This window comes from Oryctolagus cuniculus, chromosome 12 (genome assembly GCF_051225735.1).
Source record: "Oryctolagus cuniculus isolate XC-2025 breed Fujian yellow rabbit chromosome 12, ASM5122573v1, whole genome shotgun sequence".
In the NCBI taxonomy this organism is placed as follows: domain Eukaryota; kingdom Metazoa; phylum Chordata; class Mammalia; order Lagomorpha; family Leporidae; genus Oryctolagus; species Oryctolagus cuniculus.
The window spans coordinates 118,684,147-118,702,420 of NC_142878.1; positions in this window are offsets into that span (position 1 = coordinate 118,684,147).

The window sequence follows — 18,274 nt, forward strand, 5'->3', positions numbered from 1 at the left end:
CCAGCTCCAGCTGTTGCAGACATCTGGGGAGTGAACCAGCAGATGGAAGATCTGTCTCTACCTCTTTCTGTAACTGTCTTTCAAATAAATAAAATAAACCTTTAAAAAGAAATTTATTTCCTTATTAATGGTGATGTATTCTTGCCTTCCCACTTTCTGGTATGTACTAGATTCTTCCTAAGAACAACAACCAGTTATTTCCTTAGCAAGTATCAAAGTATGCAGAGCTTGGGGCTGGCACTGTGGTACAGCAAGTTCAGCAGATGCCTGCAGTGCTACGATCTCCTATGAGGCCTGTTTGAGTTCCAGCTGCTGCACTTCTGATCCAGCTCTGTTAATCCTCATGGGATGGCAGCAAATGGCTCAATTACTTGGATCCCTGAATACATGTGCATGACTGGGATGAAAATCCTGGTTTTGCCCTGGTCCAGCCATGGTCTGTGTGACTATTTTGGGAGTAAACCAGCAGATGGTTCATCTCTCTTCTCTGTCTGTCATTCTATCTATAAGTGGGACTTTCAAATAAATCTTTAAAAGAAAAAAAAAAAGATGTACAACCAGTATGATTCTGGGTGTTCCAAGTTGCTCCAGAAGAGCTGGGTGATGATTGAACTTTTCCTCTTGAGTCACTGAAAAAAGCGAAGGATTTAATAGCCTTGAATTTCAAAGATTTCTTACCTGAATCATACCCTGGATGGTCACTAAAGGAGGCAATGTAAGGTTTATTGGTCAACTGAACCACTTGGGGAAGTACACTATTCTTGGGGTGATGCAGTGCCTGCATATGAACTCGGCACCTGAATAGATGGAGAGTGGTGAAACTGTCAGGGAACTCTCTGGTATGTTGATTTTTAGCATATGTGGTTCTGATACAAAAATGAGGCATCCACTTCTGAATTAGGAGTTAGAAGAGCAAGTTTGAAGTTTGGATAGCAACGAGGGAGCAAATGTAGATGTGGTTGAGGTAGATATAATTGAAAGTGTGCTATTGGGGCTGGTGCTGAGGCGCAGTGGGTTAACGCCCTAGCCTGAAGCACTGGCATCCCATATGGGCACTGGTTCAAGACCCAGCTACTCCACTTCTGCTCCAGTTCTCTTCTATAGCCTGGGATAGCAGTATAAGATGGCCCAAGTCCTTGGGCACCTGTACCCATGTGGGATACCCAAAAGAAGCTCCGGGCTCCTGGCTTTGGATTGGTGCAGATCTGGCCAATGTAACCAATTGGAGAATGAACCATCAGATGAAGGACCTCTCTCTCTCTGCCTCTCCTCCATGTATAACTCTGATTTTCAAATAAATCAATCTTTGGGGGAAAAAAAGTGTGCTACTGGACACGGTGTCTGTCTTCATGTTGAGTAGAGAGCACAAACAGCCTAAGCTCTAAATGATAGTTATTTCCCTTGGGCTCAAGTTAAACCACTCAGCCTTGACCAAGCTTAATTCTCAGTAAGAGCATAACTCACTGGAATCACTTATCTTTCAAAAGGTCATAATGGGGGCTGGCACTGCGTTGTAGTAGGTGAAGTATCCACCTTCATTACCTGTAACCCATAAGGGTGCCAGTTCAAGTCACAGCAGCTCCACTTCCAATGTAGCTTCCTGCTGATGGCCTGGGAAATCAGAAGATGGGCCAAGTGATTGGTCCCCTGGCATCCATGTTGGAGACATGGATGGAACTCCAGGTCCCAATTTCAGCCTGACTCAGCCCTGGCCCTGGCTGTTATAGTTATTTGGGGAGTGAAATGGAAGGTGAAAAGACCTCCTTCTCTGTGTCTCCTTCTAGTTTTAACTGCCTTTTAAATAAATATTTTTAAAAAGCATAGCAGTTGTATTTAAGCATAAAATATACACATGGTAGTATCTGATAAATAGTAGAGATGTAAAATCAATGTTTTAGTTGAGTGAGCTGCAATTTACACTAGTGTATTCTCTTCACAGCAGGGCTCAGAGATGATTGAATCTGACATGCATACAAGACCCCATCCCTAGAAGGGGCACCTCAGTGTCTTTTCTAAAACTCCCTGCTCACAGGTTGTATGTGGATGACTCCCACTGTGGGAGGATTACAGTCCTAACTTGATGCAGTCTCCACAGCTATCAAATCCTTGCATATTTAGGCTTTTATCACTTCTTGGCCTTTTAGCTAAGATCAAGTATAATACTTGGGCATCTTTTTGAGCAAGTACAGCTTTTGAAAACACAGAAGAGACATTAAAATGAAGTTATGCCGGCGCCACAGCTCACTAGGCTAATCCTCCGCCTTGCGGCGCCGGCACACCAGGTTCTAGTCCCAGTCAGGGCGCCGGATTCTGTCCCAGTTGCCCCTCTTCCAGGCCAGCTCTCTGCTGTGGCCAGGGAGTGCAGTGGAGGATGGCCCAAGGCCTTGGGCCCTGCACCCCATGGGAGACCAGGATAAGTACCTGGCTCCTGCCATCGGATCAGCGAGGTGCGCCGGCCACAGCGCGCCAGCCGTGGTGGCCATTGGAGGGTGAACTAATGGCAAAGGAAGACCTTTCTCTCTGTCTCTCTCTCACTGTCCACTCTGCCTGTCAAAAAAATAAATTAAAAAAAATGAAGTTATAATATCAACAAAAAAGCACCATTCAATGAAAATAAGTTACACAGGATAAGAGGACTTAATTATCTGTAAATACTCTCAGAACATCCTCCAGAATCACTCCATGAAGTGAGTGAACCCTTACTGGGTAACACAAAGATTCTTGATAATAAGTCTTGACATATACCTGAGTATGCCCATAGCTTCAGTGAAATACAGAAGCTACTTACAAGAATAGCCATCGCAATGTGCTAAATGTACCATGATCTATTGAAATATAGGTACATAGTAGGCCTTGTCCAGGAAGTCAAACACAAAATGTGTGCCCTGTACTGTATAGTTGAAAGGCAGAATTAAATAGAGAGGGTGAGACAGAGACATCTTCCATATGCAGTTTCACTCCCCAAATGGCTGTAATAATTAGGGCTGGATCAGGACTAAGCCAAGTGTAGATATAGGAAACCGAGGACTTGAAACATAATCTGCTGCTTTTCCAGAGGCATTAGCAAGGAAATGGATCGTAAGTAGATATGCCAGAACATTGGCCCAAGTGGTCTCCAGTTTTAAAGACTTTGCCAGGCGGCACTGTGCCATAGTGGGTAAACTGTTCCACTTCCATTCCAGCTCTCTGCTATGGCCTGGGAAAGCAGTCAAAGTTGTCCCAAGTCCATGGGCCCTTATATCCATGTGGGAGACCTGGAAGAAGATTTTGGCTCCTGGCTTTGAACGAGCACAGCTCCAGTTGTTGCAGCAAATTGGGGAGTGAACCACTTGTTCAATTCACATTTTTAATATAGACTATATTTTTTACAGTGCTGCCAATATATACAAGGAATATTTTGTCTTGAGATGTAAAATCCCAAATGAATTTGACAGTAAATAGCAGAGAACTGGCTCACTACCTAATACTAAAAGGCAAAATTACAGAGAGAAGGAAATACAGAGAGAATCTTCCATACACTGGTTCACCACTCAAATGGCCACAATAGCAGGGGTTGGGATAGATCAAAGCCTCCACATGTGTGAAGGGGAACAAGGACATGGGAGATCCTTTGCTGCTTTTCCAGGTGCACTAGAAGGGAACTGGATTGCAAGTGCATTGGTTAGCAATTAATCCTCTTCACCAATGTGGAACTGGACTGGCCCAGTAACAAGGGAAGGTCCATCATGGCAGTGAGGAAAAACAACAAAATCAAGCTACAAGCTGATCTATCAGTGGTGCTTTCAAAAAGCTGAGAAGGGCGCTGTGAACAGAGCTACTGATGTTGATCTAAACTAACACTAATAAAGCCACAAGAGTAAGGATGGGTTCTTACTGCATGTTTAGCTGATATCAGCTAACATGTTAGATGGGGCCAATTTGTCTCTAAAGAAAGCTACCACTTCAAATGAGAAATATTAACTAGATATGATGCTTGGTATTATGCTTTGTACTAGAACCTATCTACTTCTGAACTTCATCACACAAGATCACCCACTGGGTTTGTGAAAAAGGAGGCACCTATAACACGTGGCAGGAGGAAGAAATATGCTCTTGTGAATATGCCTCCTCCTATGCTGCCAGTTCTGGTCAGTATGGAGGGTCACTTCTGCCAACATGGGGAGATGCCAAGCCATACTCTTCCATAACCTAAATGTACTCTAAAGACAAACTCTTGAGGTCATCCTTGTGGCATACCAGGCTGAGATGCCACATTCAGTGCTGTTGTTTGGGGAGTGAATCAGCAGATGGATGATCACTGTCTTGCCTCCCTTCTCCATAGCCTTTCAAATAAATAATTTTTTTACAAAAAAGTTTTGGCTTAGGGGGCTGGCACTGGAGCACAACAGGTTAACCTACGACCTACATTGCCAACATGATATCTGTGCTGGATAATGTCCCAGCTGCTCCATTTCCCATCCAGCTCTTTGCTATGGAATGGGAAAGCAGTGGAGTATGCCTCATGTCCTTGAGTCCCTGCAGCTCTGTGCAAAGACCTGGAAGAAGTTCCAGGCTCCTGGCTTCAGATAGGCCCAGCTCTGGTGGTTGTGGCCATTTGGAAAGAGAACCACCAGAGGGAAGACCCCCCCCCCCCAACTTTCTCTGTAACTCTGCCTTTCAAAAAAATAAATCAATTTTTAAAAAAAATTTCCCAAAAGAACATGAATAGCCAACCAGTAAGAGGAAGGTCACAAGCACCACTGACCACTCAGGAACTTGAACACAGCTGAATACGTACCTGTCAGTCCCAATTTCAAACTGTAATAACACTTACCTTTAACTTCTTGGGGAGCCCTGGAGTTAAGAAATAGATGTCCTGCTCCTTTCTCTGGGATATGAAATAAATACTTCTTTCCTACACCACCCCATTGATTGGTTACTGTGTGCCAGGCAAGCATGTACAGGTTAGGGGATTCCATAGCAACCCAAGTCCTTAGGCCTCTGCAGCAAAGTGGGAGACCCAAAAGAAGCTGCTGGCTCCTGGCCAGATCAACTCTGGCAATTGCAGCCACTTGGGAAATCAAATACCATTTCAGAAATCGAATACCATGTTTCACTGTGTTCCCAGGCCATAGCAGAGAGCTGGATCAGAGGTGAAGCAGCCCAGACTCAAACCGGAGCCCATATTGGATACTGGCACTACATGCAGTAGCCCAACTAAGCCACAGTGCCAGCCCTAGCAATTTTTCAACTATTTCTGGTTAAGGTCTGGGGTGCTCCTTTTCTGATCCAGTCTGCTGCTACTGCACCAGAGAAATCAGTGGAAGATGGCCCAAGTACTTGGATCCCTGATGCTCATGTAAGAGACCTGGATGGAGTTCCATTCTCCTGGCTTTGGCCTAGTCCAGGCCAGCTGTTTGACATTTGGGGAGCTCTCTAACCCTACTTGTTCTAAAGTAAAATACTGTTGCATGAGGAAAAAGTAAAGATATGGAACAAATAACTGAAAAGAATTGCATCTGTTTCTCCTACATGGAGGCAGGGGATCAAGCACATTTGTCAACTTCCATGGCCTTCACAGTTGCAATAGCAAAAAGCTAGATCCGAAGCTGCTTAACTGGAATGCAAACCAGTACTCTGGTATTGAATGCCATCTTTTATTCCTACTGAATTTCTCCAAAATTCCAAGTTCAATTGAGTTGTCCTACTTCAGTAAGTTTATTTACATAAATTTATTAAGAATCCACTCTCAAAAATTCTTGAGAGCATTGGCATATCTTCTGAAGTCAGGAGTTTGCAATCTTGCAGTGAATAACATTGCCATTAATTAGTAGACATTAAACCTTCAAGGACTTGGGTACTGCATGTAAAAAAATTCTAAGCCTACAGATGCTGAATGGTAGAATGTCCTGAAATTTTCCCAGGAAAACAAAATAAGAAAATCTTGTGATATATGGTGACCAGATGCTCTGCCTGTCTTGTGGAGAGGCATCCCACTATGAAATTTTCCCATGTACCTATCTCCTACCATTTACATAGCTAATGTTTCCTCAGCCATTGCCATGTCCAGTAAACTCTCTAAAAAACACTCCATTTTTTTCAATTCACCCAAAACTCAACTCTTCATATTTCTAGTTTCCTTCCCCCATACTACACACTTGTCAGGCCCTCACGAAACACCTTCACAGATGGAAAACTCACTACCCTCCATTTGCACATGATGTATTACAGAGTGGCTGCTAATTTAGGATATTCCCCTAAAATCCTTTCTAAAATGCCAGTTGGGATTAAAAATGCCTTTAACATTCAGAAATAATTTGTTTTACCCATGTGAAATTGTCCTGAACATTGGACTGTTGCAGAAAAAAACCTTAAGTTGATTGTTGGCAGTGGAGAACATTTTAACAATTTATTACACGTTGTACTAATGCCATCTGACCCATCTTATTCTGGTAAACAGAAAGTGATTGGCCAACCAAAAAGACAGGACCACAATAGCTAACAAATATCTTCCTATGTGGGGCTATTGGGGGGCAGGACTAATTGGGTGCGCAATCCCATAAGATCAAGCTATCTAGGCAGAATTAAGGAACTTGTGTGCATGGGCAGTTCCAAAGGAAGCCAACTATGACCCTCAGGATGCTCAGTGAGTAATATGAACATTGCAAGAAGAATCTGTGAGTTACACAAAGAAAATCTACCTACTTCTACCCAGCAGAAGGAGCTTTGCACGTAGCACAGCATGACTTATATTAATGCTGTACTGAATGTAAACAATATCCAACATACATTTCCCCTTAAATATGACATCACACAATGACATGTGCTGTGCTTTTACAACATGAATGCATTTTTTACTTGTAAATGTAATATCCATTCACAAAATGATTTAATATTAAAAATAACAAAGATGGAACTCATAACACAAATATGAAAAGGAACATGCTATTTATACTGCTCCCTAAACTGGAAGAAATTCAAATGTCCAAAGGTGAAAAGATATATTCATCCAACACAAAATTACTTCAGATTATATTAGAACAGATTACAAACAGCAGAGATAAAAAAAACCTCACTATATAAGATTTCCAATAACACTAAACTTTTATAAAGATTTATTTATTTACTTACTTACTTACTTGAGAAATAGTTACCAACAGAGGGGGAGAGAGAGAGCTCTTCCATCTGCTGGCTCACTCCCCAGTGGCTACAAGGCCAGAGCTGAGACCTTCCGAAACCAGAAGCCAGGAGCTTCTTCTGGGTTTCCTTCATGGGTACAGGGGCCCAAGGACTTGATCCACCTTCTACTACTTTTCCAGGACAACAACAGGAAGCTGGATTGTTAGTGGAGCAACAGGGACTCAAACCAGCACCCATATGGGATGCAGGCATTGCAGGAGGATGCTTAAAATACTATGCCACAGTGCCGGCCCCAACACTAATTATAATGTGTCCAAGTGAATCCCTATCATAGCCTGATATTCACAGAAGTGTTAAATATAAAGAGTACGGGCTGATGGATGGGAGACATCTCTCTCTCTCTCACTCTCTGCCTTTGCTCTTGGTAACTTTCAAGTTACAGACAAGTAAATAGATAAATCTATTAATAATTTCAAGAGAAGGCTTTAATCTATACAGAGAGTAAAAATATGACTGCAAAGTGCCTGTATTTTTGAGAGCAGAATAACTAAAGGAACATTATTATGACAATACTCTTACCACTGCTGGTCACAAGCTCTCCCAACTCTCTGGTGACATCATTGGGTGAGCTACCAGGGAGGTCAATTCAGACATTATCCACCTCAACTTAGCATCAGTTCAAGTCACAGGAGTTGCATTTTGAGACAGCCTCATGCAGGACAGCCACATAAATCATGACATTACCGCTGAGTTGGAACAGCAACCATGAAATTGCTGTGCTAAGCCTTCATGATTGGCTGGGGGCAATTAAAAATATTGGAGGGGAATTGAAGCCAAGCCTCCTGAAAGGGAGGTTAGAATTCTATTGTTAAATCAGTAGTGGGGCTGCTGTTGAGGCATCTGCAGTGCCTGCATCCCGGCTGCTCCTCTTCCAGTCCAGCTCTGCTATGGCCTGGGGAGCAGTAGAGGATGTCCCTAGTGCTTGGGCCCCTGCACTCATGTGGGAGATCGAGAGGAATCTCCTGGCTCCTGGCAAGGATTGGATTAGCTCCAGCCATTGAGGCACAGCTCTGGCTTTGCAGGCATCTGGTGAGTGAATCAGCAGATGAAGAGCCTCTCTCCCTCTCTTTCTCTCTGCCTCTCTATAACTCTACCTTTAAAATAAACAAACAAACACTTCTGCCCTTGAGGTTTGGTATGTCAATTAAGCATAATGTGGAAAAGGCTCAGGAAGCCCTTTGGATCTCTTTACTGGACATAGCAAATGAATAGAAAAGACATGCAGTGTAATGACTTGCTTAGGGAACATATTATCCAACACTATTCACTTACAGCATTCAAACAAAATTAACTGATTCCAGTGAGTAAAATTCTAAAACAACTGTTGTAAAACCAGAAAATGTTCCTCTATATAAACATATCAGAGAACATGAATGAGGGGAACTCATCCACTACTTGTGGAAATACAAATTAATGCAGCCACTGTGGAAAACATTATGGATATTTCCTAGAAAAATAGACAGCAATATATCCAAAAAATGTGAAGGTATTGTATCACAGATACCTAATTAAACAGGTTTATAGTAACATTGTTCCAAATAGCCAAAATATGGAATCAACAAAGGATGAGTTGGTAAAGACAATGTGGCACTTATACACAAAGGAATACTTTTCAGCTATAAGAATAAGAACCTATGGACCCAAGGCTGTAGGGTGGTGGGGTAAAGCCACTGCTCGCAATGCTGGCATTCCATATGACCCCCTGTTAAGTTATTACCTGAACCACACTATGGAGGTCACTAAAGGAGGAAAGGTCAAGGTACTTCAATTAGAATGTGGGAAGATGTTAGAATGTTGCTCCTCTGTAAAAATTACAGCTCATTGCCTCTTTAGTCCTTTGTCAAACACTTTGACATTCACACTTTACTTTTTTAATGCTTTGATCACAATTAACCTGAACAATAAAGCATAATATAAAGCTAATCTCCTTTGGTGCCAAGGAAAGTCAGAGACAATAAAAAACTAACTTTCAAGCTTTCCTGTTTTTTCTCACTCTATCTCTTTCCTTCCTTTCACCCACACCACACCCTTCCACCTTCTTGCAACATCAGCATTTACTCTCCACCCTGAAGATCAATCAAAGATCTTCTTGATGTCTTCAAATCAACTAGAGATACACTAGGCTGATGCTATGGTACAGTGGGTTAATGCTTTGCCTGAAATGCCAGCATCCCAGTTCTAGTCCAGCTGCTCTGCTCCCAATCCAGCTCTCTGCTGTGGCCTGGGAAGGCAGCAGAAGATGGCCCAAGCACTTGGGAACCTGCACCTAAATGGGAGACCCACAAGAAGCTCCTGGCTTCAGATTTGCCCAGCTCAAGCTATTGTGACCATTTGGGGAGTGAACCAGTGGATGGAAGACCTTTCTCTCTGTCTCCCTGTCTCTGTCTGTAACTCAGTCTCTCAAATAAATAAAATCTTCAAAAAAAAAAAAAAAACTGCAGATACAACAATACCTGTATGGGAAGAGTCACTAAGCATGCAGTGTAGAAAGTTATTAGTTCAGCTTTTTACCGGCTTCTGTTAAGAGTTGATGGATGGAAAACTGTCATTGTAAACTAGTAGTGAATAGGTGGTGCACCCAATGAGTTAAGCACTGTACATCAGTTGTGCTTGAAAGAAGTTGCTGATAAGGAAGTTTGAGAGACAGCATTTGTGGCTCTAATATAAAAATGAAGCACCCACTTCTGAATTAGGAATTTATTTAGAAGTGCAAATTTGAACTTGGGAAAGCTATCCAGGAGCAAATGCAGATGAGGCTGAGTTAGTGTGTGCTACAGGATATGGCATAATTGAAAACATGCTTCAGGATATGGGGTAGATCTTGTTGATGTAGATGGCCCAAGTGAATGAGTCCTTTCACCCATGTAGGAGACCTGAAATTAGCTCCTGGCCCTGGCTCCTGGCTTCGAATCAGCTCAGCTCTGGCCATGGTGACCATTTGGAGAGTGAACCAGTAGATGGAAGACCTTTCTCTCTGCTTCCACATCTCTCTGTACTCTGTCTTTCAAATAAATAAATCTTAAAAACTGTCTCTTTATGGATCAGCTCTGTGGTGCAGCAGGTTACAAGGCTGGTTGCAATGCAGCCATCCCATATGGGTCACAGTTTGAGTCCTTGCTGATGGCCTGAGAAAACCGTAGAAGATGGCCCAAGTGCTTGGCCCCCTGCACCCAAGTGGGAAACTCAGAAGAAGCTCCTATCCCTGGTCTTAAAATTGGCTCAGCTCTGGTCATTGTGGCCATTTGGAGAGTGAACCAGCAGGTCGATCTCTCTCTCTCTTTCTCTATGTCTGTTTCTATCTCTCCTTATAAATTTGTCTTTCAAATAAGTAAAATATTAAGAAAATCCTTCAAATAAATATTTTAAATATTTTAAAAACCATACCAGTTGTGTTTAAGTTGTGTTTAAGTCTCTGGTTGATACATAGTGGGGATACAAAATTAATGTTCTAGTTGAATGAGTTGCACCTTACTCTAATGTATTTTCTTATCAACCAGGGTGACACTTGATTGAATCTGACATACATCCAAGGTCCTTTCCTCAGACTGACCATCTCCATGTCTTTCCCAAGACTCCCTGCTCACAGGCTGAATGTAGATGTTTCCCACTGCGGGGGGATTACAGTACTATCTTGTTGCAGTCTCCACACATAACAAATTCCTTTCAGTACTTAAGCATCTTCTTGAAGAAGTACACCCCCTTGAAAGGCACAGTAGGGAGGGGGCATTAAAATGAAAAGCTACAGCTACAGTTACAATCATGGACAGAGATCAGCTTGAAATTATTTTTCCCTAGCAGACTCTTGAGTCTTGGGAAAAGAAAGATTTTGGGGCCTCTACTGTGGAACAGCGGGGTTAACACCCTGGCCTGAAGTGCCAGCATCCTATATGGGCACTGTTTCGAGGTCGAGATGCTCTACTTTCAATCCAGCTCTCTGCTATGGCCTGGGAAGGCAGTAGAAGATGGCCCAAGTTCTTGGGCCCCTGTACCTGCATGGGAGACCTGAAAGAAGTTCCTAGCTTCTGGCTTCAGATCTGCACAGCTGCAGCCATTGCGGCCAGTTGGGGAGTGAACCATAGGATGGAAGACCTCTCTCTCTCTTCTCTGCCCCACTTCTCTTTGTGTAACTTTGACTTCCAAATAAATAAATACATAAATCTTAAAGAAAAAGAAATATTTTGTCTTGAGATATAAAATTATAATGTATTTCCCTGCAAACAATGGAGAACTGGCTCACAACCTGATACTTTCTTGAGCTAAAGGCTTTCTGCTCTCTCCCCCCCTCTCCTTTCAAATATAAATAAATAAGTAAAGCTAGCACCAATAATATGTATTCATTTTTTTGTTCTGGAGGCTGAAAGTCTGAGGTCAGAGTGTCAGCAAGGCCACATTTTCTCTAATGATGGGGAAGAATACCTCCTTGCATCTTCCTTGCTTTTGGTAGCTGCCCGCAGTCCTTGGCATTCATTGGCTAGAAGCTGTATGTCCCAAATCTCTACCTCTGTTGTCATGATGTTTTCCTTTCTGTGTGTCTTCAGGTGACCTTCTTATGAAAATACCACACCTTGAATTTAGGGCCCATCTTGATCTGGGATGATCTTAGTTTAGCTAGTTAGACCTGCAAAGATTCTATTTCCAAATAAAATCACATTCTGAGATTTGAAGTTGACATGAATTTGAGTGAAATAATATTCAACCCAATACAGTCTAATATGCTTCTTTTTCACTTCATTTAAGGAAACTTTTAAAACTACTTTTGCTGTTTACAAAGAAAATAGAGTATCTCATTAAATTTTGAGCTTCCAGTTATTGGATATAGTTAAACAAAAGCTCAAAACCTTTTAAGAGTAGACTTGAGTAGATACACATGAATTGCTGAACTTGACATTAACTGAGAATTAGAAATTAGGTCATAGGTCCCTCTTCAGCTTTCCATTAGCCTACTAAATCATGTTTCACCACCTAGATATTCACCTGTGACCTTATAAAATATAATGAATCCCCTGGGTATTGGCAGTATATTTGGCCTGGGTCAGAGGACTATGCAACTTATTGCTGAAAACAGTTGCTCCACCAGCCCAATGATTTCTTTCTCTTGTCTGGAAATGTAGGGGCTGCATAAGGGGTCTGGGTAACGTTAAACCATATAAGGACTCTTTGCCAAATGGGAAGTGGCTTGGGAGTTTCCCTCACCCAAGGACAGCAGGCTACTATAGTTCTCTGGTATCACATTCCCATACAAGATCTTCTGAGCATTGTCCAGGTCCTGTTGCTCCTCCTGGCTGAAGCCCACAGTCAAAACCTGTAACAGCACATGTCTCCAAAAGACATCAGCTCTGAGTCAAAAAAAAAAGAGAGCTACTTTCATTTCTGCGTCTACTATGCTTCCCACATGAGAAGCTAGTTTTTGTGTGCTATATGTCAACAGAAAAGTGAGAATAAAAACACATTACCTGTATATTAACTTTGTAATTACAAAATTTACTATACTCTAGTTACTCATATTATAAGGGCCTGAAAGCCCAGCAAGAACAAGATGAGTAAAATTCTGATTCTGTAAGGAAATCACAATGTAATCTGTAGGCATGTATATACATATCTAATTGAAAAGTGTTAGCTCAAGTGAGACAGATGTTCAAAGTAGATCAGGGTAACAAGGTTTTTAAAAATAAATTTGGGAGCCGGTGCCGCGGTTCACTAGGCTAATCCTTGACCTTGTGGCGCCGGCACACCGGGTTCTAGTCCCGGTCAGGGCGCAGGATTCTGTCCCGGTTGCCCCTTTTCCAGGCCAGCTCTCTGCTGTGGCCAGGGAGTGCAGTGGAGGATGGCCCAAATGCTTGGGCCCTGCACCCCAGGGAGACCAGGATAAGCACCTGGCTCCTGTCTATGGAACAGCGCGGTGCGCCAGCCGCAGCACGGTGGCCGTGGCAGCCATTGGAGGGTGAACCAACGCAAAAGGAAGACCTTTCTCTCTGTCTCTCTCACTGTCCACTCTGCCTGTCAATTAATTAATTAATTAATTAAAAATAAATTTGGGGAGGATGACATTGTAGCATTTTAAGTAAGGTCACTACCTATGATGCCAGCATATAATATGGACACCTATAACCTAATCCCAATTTAATTCCTCCTGAATATTCTCTTTTTAATGGTAGATTTAAAGGATTTTTTTTTTATCATTCCTTTGGATAATGCTGACTGTGAAAAATTTACCTAAATAATACCTGGGGTTTTGGTGGCAGGACCTCAGATTTGCCTTTTCATCTTCAATGTCAAAATAGATCACTTACTCTTTTGGGTTGTTTATTTATTTATTTATTTATTTATTTTGACAGGCAGAGTGGATACTGAAGAGAGAGACAAAGAGAAAGGTCTTCCTTTGCCATTGGTTCACCCATGGGGTGCAGGGCCCAAGCACTTGGGCCATCCTCCACTGCACTCCCTGGCCACAGCAGAGAGCTGGCCTGGAAGAGGGGCAACCGGGACAGAATCCGGAGCCCCAACCGGGACCAGAACCCGGTGTGCCGGTGCCGCAAGGCGGAGGATTAGCCTATTGAGCCACGGCACTGGCCTCTTTTGGGTCTTAACCTAATTGATATCTATCTTCCCTTTTCAAAACAGGAAGAGAAAAATTAGATAGGAAGATGAGCAGTCGGAACAAAAACAGGAACCCATATCAGAGGTAGGCACCACATCACCAGCCCCCAGATTTGCATTTAAGACAAACTCTGGAAGGAGAATGGAGAGAAAGAAAGGAAGAATTGGATAAGAAATCAGAAAGAAATATCATCACTAACCATTAAACATAGAGTATTAAGAATAGAGAACACAAGAGATAGGAAGCACAAACACAATTCAGCACCAATGGGTTGTGTGGAGGGTTAAAATGAGTTCAAGTCCATGATGTGTGCATGAAAGACTGCATGGACATGGCACAAGAAATTGAAATTGGGGAAAAAAATCAACAAGAATATGATGGAAAGAAGTGAGACTGAACTTGGACACATTGTGTTTGAATTTTCTGTTGTTAATTGTGTTGGGATCAGCAACTGGCAACTAGAAATACAATGTAGAGCTCAGTAGAGACCAAAGCAGCAGAATTTCAGTGAATAGAGTGAATGAAATATCCTAAAGAAAAAGATCAAAGAATGCAGAAAAGGAGAGAGAAGGGGATCTGAAGAAACCTTGTACCTACTGGAATAGGAAGGGAAGAACATAATAAGAAAAGGACAGGAGAGAAGGAATATTGATGTTTATACCGGGGATAATAAAAATCTCAATGTTAAAAAAAATCTCTGCCTCTTGGGTCCAGTAGTGTGGTGCATCAGGTGAATGCTCAGGCCTGAAGCACCAGCATCACATATGGGTGCCAGTTCTAGACCCAGCTGCTCCACTTCTGATCCAGCTCTCTGCTATGGCCTGGAAAAGCAGTAGAAGATGGCCCAAGTCCTTGGGCCCCTGCACCTGCATGGGAGATCTGGAAGAAGCTCCTGGCTCTTGCTTAGGATGGGCCCAGCTCGGGCAGTTGTGCCCAATTGGGGAGTGAACCAATGGATGGAAGACCTCTTTCTCTCTGCCTCTCCTCTCTCTGTGTTACTCTTTCAAATAAATAAATAAATCTTAAAAAAAAATCTGCCTCTCCAGTGTAACACTCACTTTCAAATAAATAATAAATAAATCTTTTTTAAAAAAGGAAATTATGGCATATGTACTCCACATAATATTAACAGAGATTAAAAAATAAAATCCTGTTATTTGCAACAAAATGCATGAAACTGGAAAACATCACACTTAACCATATGTTCTCCCTGATCTGTGATAACTAGTAGAGCACCTAAAGGTAATTATAGAATTGAAATTGACAATTTGAGAAGAAATAACTTTGAACAGCCTTTCTCAACTATTGAACAGTTTTTTCATATTATTTGTTTAACTCTTTAATTAATATAGTTAATCATGTGTATAAAGTTAATTGCAAATAGATCTTAGTAAAAAATAAGAATGGGAATAGGAGAGGGAGGAAGAAGAGGTGTGAGAGTGTGGTGGGAGGGTGAGCATGGTGGGAAGAATCACTATGTTCTTAACATCATAATTATGAAATGCATGAAGTTTGCATTCCTTAAATATAAAGTTGCTGAGAAAAAAGATATAAGCTTAAGGAGCATTCCAGAAAAATTTTAATTTTGATTATTTCGGTAAAGGATATTAGGCAGTAATATTTAAAATGAAAGAATGAATTATGTGTTTTTAATCTTATTTATTTTTAATGATTAACTAACTTCTTTTGAAAGACATAGTTTTGAGAGACTGAAGACAGAAATAGATCTGCCATCAGTTGCCCCGCTCCCTAAATGGGTGTAACAGCTAGAGCTGAACCAGACTGAAATCAGGAGCCAGAAGCTTCGTCTGGTCTCACACATAGGTGAAACCCAGTGCAGGTGCCCAAGCACTTGGACTATGTCGCTCCCCGTCTTCGTGGAGGAGCAACACAGGACCCTGCGCTGTTCTTTCGTCTGCTCGGCCCTCCCCGGGTTTGCTGCTGGTTCTTCCCGGGTTGGGTACTATCCCTTCCACCTCTGTGGAAGGGCAGTTCCCCCTGGCCACATTCCCCACTTCCGCAGGGGAGCGGCACTCCGCCGGCCGGCTCTCTCGGGGGCTGCACAGGTGTTCCTTCAGCTAGATGTTCCCCATAGATGTTCCCTATAGATGTTCCTGGTGAATGCCGTCTCTCTCCTCCTTTATAGTCCTCCTCCGCCAATCCTAACTCGGCTGCCCACACGCCGAGCACGCCGCTCTCCTCCAATCAGGAGCAGCTCCTGCAGCTTGTCAAGTTGGTGAGAGGCAGCTGGGTAGAAGCTGTTTACTCCTCTCCCAGCGCCATATTGTGGGAGAGCAGATGCATAGAATAAGTCTTAATTCCAGTAACAGTCTAGTCCGAGTTGCTCCCCACAGATCCCCCTTTCTTTTTATTTTTTGGCGTTGATACGCGCCTGTCTTCGGTGTCCCGCGGCACACACTCTGCTCTACTTGATAGAGTTGCCACAGGCTCTTACAAGTCCTATCAATCAGGCAAACCAAATCCGGGTCCTCTCTTGGCCATGTTGTGAGGAGGTTTTTAGGCGCTGATGCGTGCCTGTGTTCGGTGCCCTGCAGCGCATGCTCTGCTCTGCCTGCAGGGGCTTACAAGCCCTATCAGGCAAACTGAATCCAAGCCTTCTCATTGCCTTTTTGTGGGGAGGCCTTACTGATGTTAATTCGTGCCTGTCTTCGGTGACCTGCGGCGCATAAGCTGCTAGCCGCCGCAGGTGCTCATCGTGCTCATCGCCTCACTTAATCAGGCAGACCGAATCCAAGCTCTCACATTGCAGTGTTGTAGGGAGGCCTTTCTATTTCTCTATTTCTCTATCTCCGGGCATTCCTATTTCTCCCATTTTACTTCTATCTTCCAGCATTCCTATTTCTCTCATCTTACTTCTAAACTTCTGTTTCTCTTATCCCCGCAGCTTCCCGCTGCCCGCCCCGAGGCTGCTTCTCGGCGGCTTCCCGGCTGAGCCACTTCAGCCCGCGCCTCTCTCATCTGCGCAGCTTCCCGGCTTTGCGCGGCTTGGCTTCGCGCGCTCTGCGGTCTCCACGCCCTTCGCGTCTGCACCACGGCCTCACGCCAGCCCCGTTCCCTATCTATTCACGCCCCGTGCTCTCTCTGCACGCGGCGGCTTCCGCGAGTAACACAGCGTAGCTTACGTGTCCGCCACTAGCATTCAATCTAAGTTCCCCGGGCTAGCCTGGCGAATTCAACCCAGCATACGTCTCCGCCCCACGGTTTGGCTTCCTGTCCTTTGCTCCCCGGGCTAATCAGACGGATCCCAATCTGGCTTACGTTTCAGCTTCTGGTTTCAACCTTTCGCCCCCTATTCCCGGGCTAACTTGAGAATCCCAAAATGGCTTCCGTTTCCGCCTTGGCCTGCCCCCCGCGGCTTCAATTTCCCTAACATTTTCTCTACCCGGTATGTTTCCCCAAGCTTTCCTCCAACAATACTCCTCCCTCATTTCTCCTGGCCTCTCCCCACAGTCCGCATCCGAGTCTGTTTGTTCTAGCTTTCACTTTCGCTTTCGACCTTAGAGATTTCTCCCAGCTTCCCCTCGTAGTCCGTATCTGAGTCTACGCCTAGGCTTTCAATAGCTTCTTCCGGCACCCTTTTCGTCCGGCTTTTCCCTAGGCTGTTTGCTAGTCTCTCTCTCCGATATTTTCCCAGTTCTTCCCGTTTCTTCCCTCCTAAGTTTGCTATCCGTTCTAGGTTTCCTATCCGAGCTAGGTTTCCTATCCGAGTCACGGCACCATTATGTCGCTCCCCCTCTTCATGGAGGAACGACACTAAACCCTGCCTAGGCTTCATATCCGAGTCACGGCACCATTATGTCGCTCCCCGTCTTCGTGGAGGAGCAACACAGGACCCTGCGCTGTTCTTTCGTCTGCTCGGCCCTCCCTGGGTTTGCTGCTGGTTCTTCCCGGGTTGGGTACTATCCCTTCCACCTCCGTGGAAGGGCAGTTCCCCCTGGCCACATTCCCCACTTCCACAGGGGAGCGGCACACCGCCGGCCGGCTCTCTCGGGGGCTGCACAGGTGTTCCTTCAGCTAGATGTTCCCCATAGATATTCCCTATAGATGTTCCTGGTGAATGCCGTCTCTCTCCTCCTTTATAGTCCTCCTCCGCCAATCCTAACTCGGCTGCCCACACGCTGAGCACGCCGCTCTCCTCCAATCAGGAGCAGCTCCTGCAGCTTGTCAAGTTGGTGAGAGGCAGCTGGGTAGAAGCTGTTTACTCCTCTCCCAGCGCCATATTGTGGGAGAGCAGATGCATAGAATAAGTCTTAATTCCAGTAACAGTCTAGTCCGAGTTGCTCCCCACAGACTAACTTCTTTTTTTTTTTTTTTTTTTTTTTTGACAGGCAGAGTGGACAGTGAGAGAGAGAGACAGAGAGAAAGGTCTTCCTTTTGCCGTTGGTTCACCCTCCAAGGGCCGCCAATGGTGTGCTGCAGCTGGCGCACTGCGCTGATCCAATGGCAGGAGCCAGGTGCTTCTCCTGGTCTCCTATG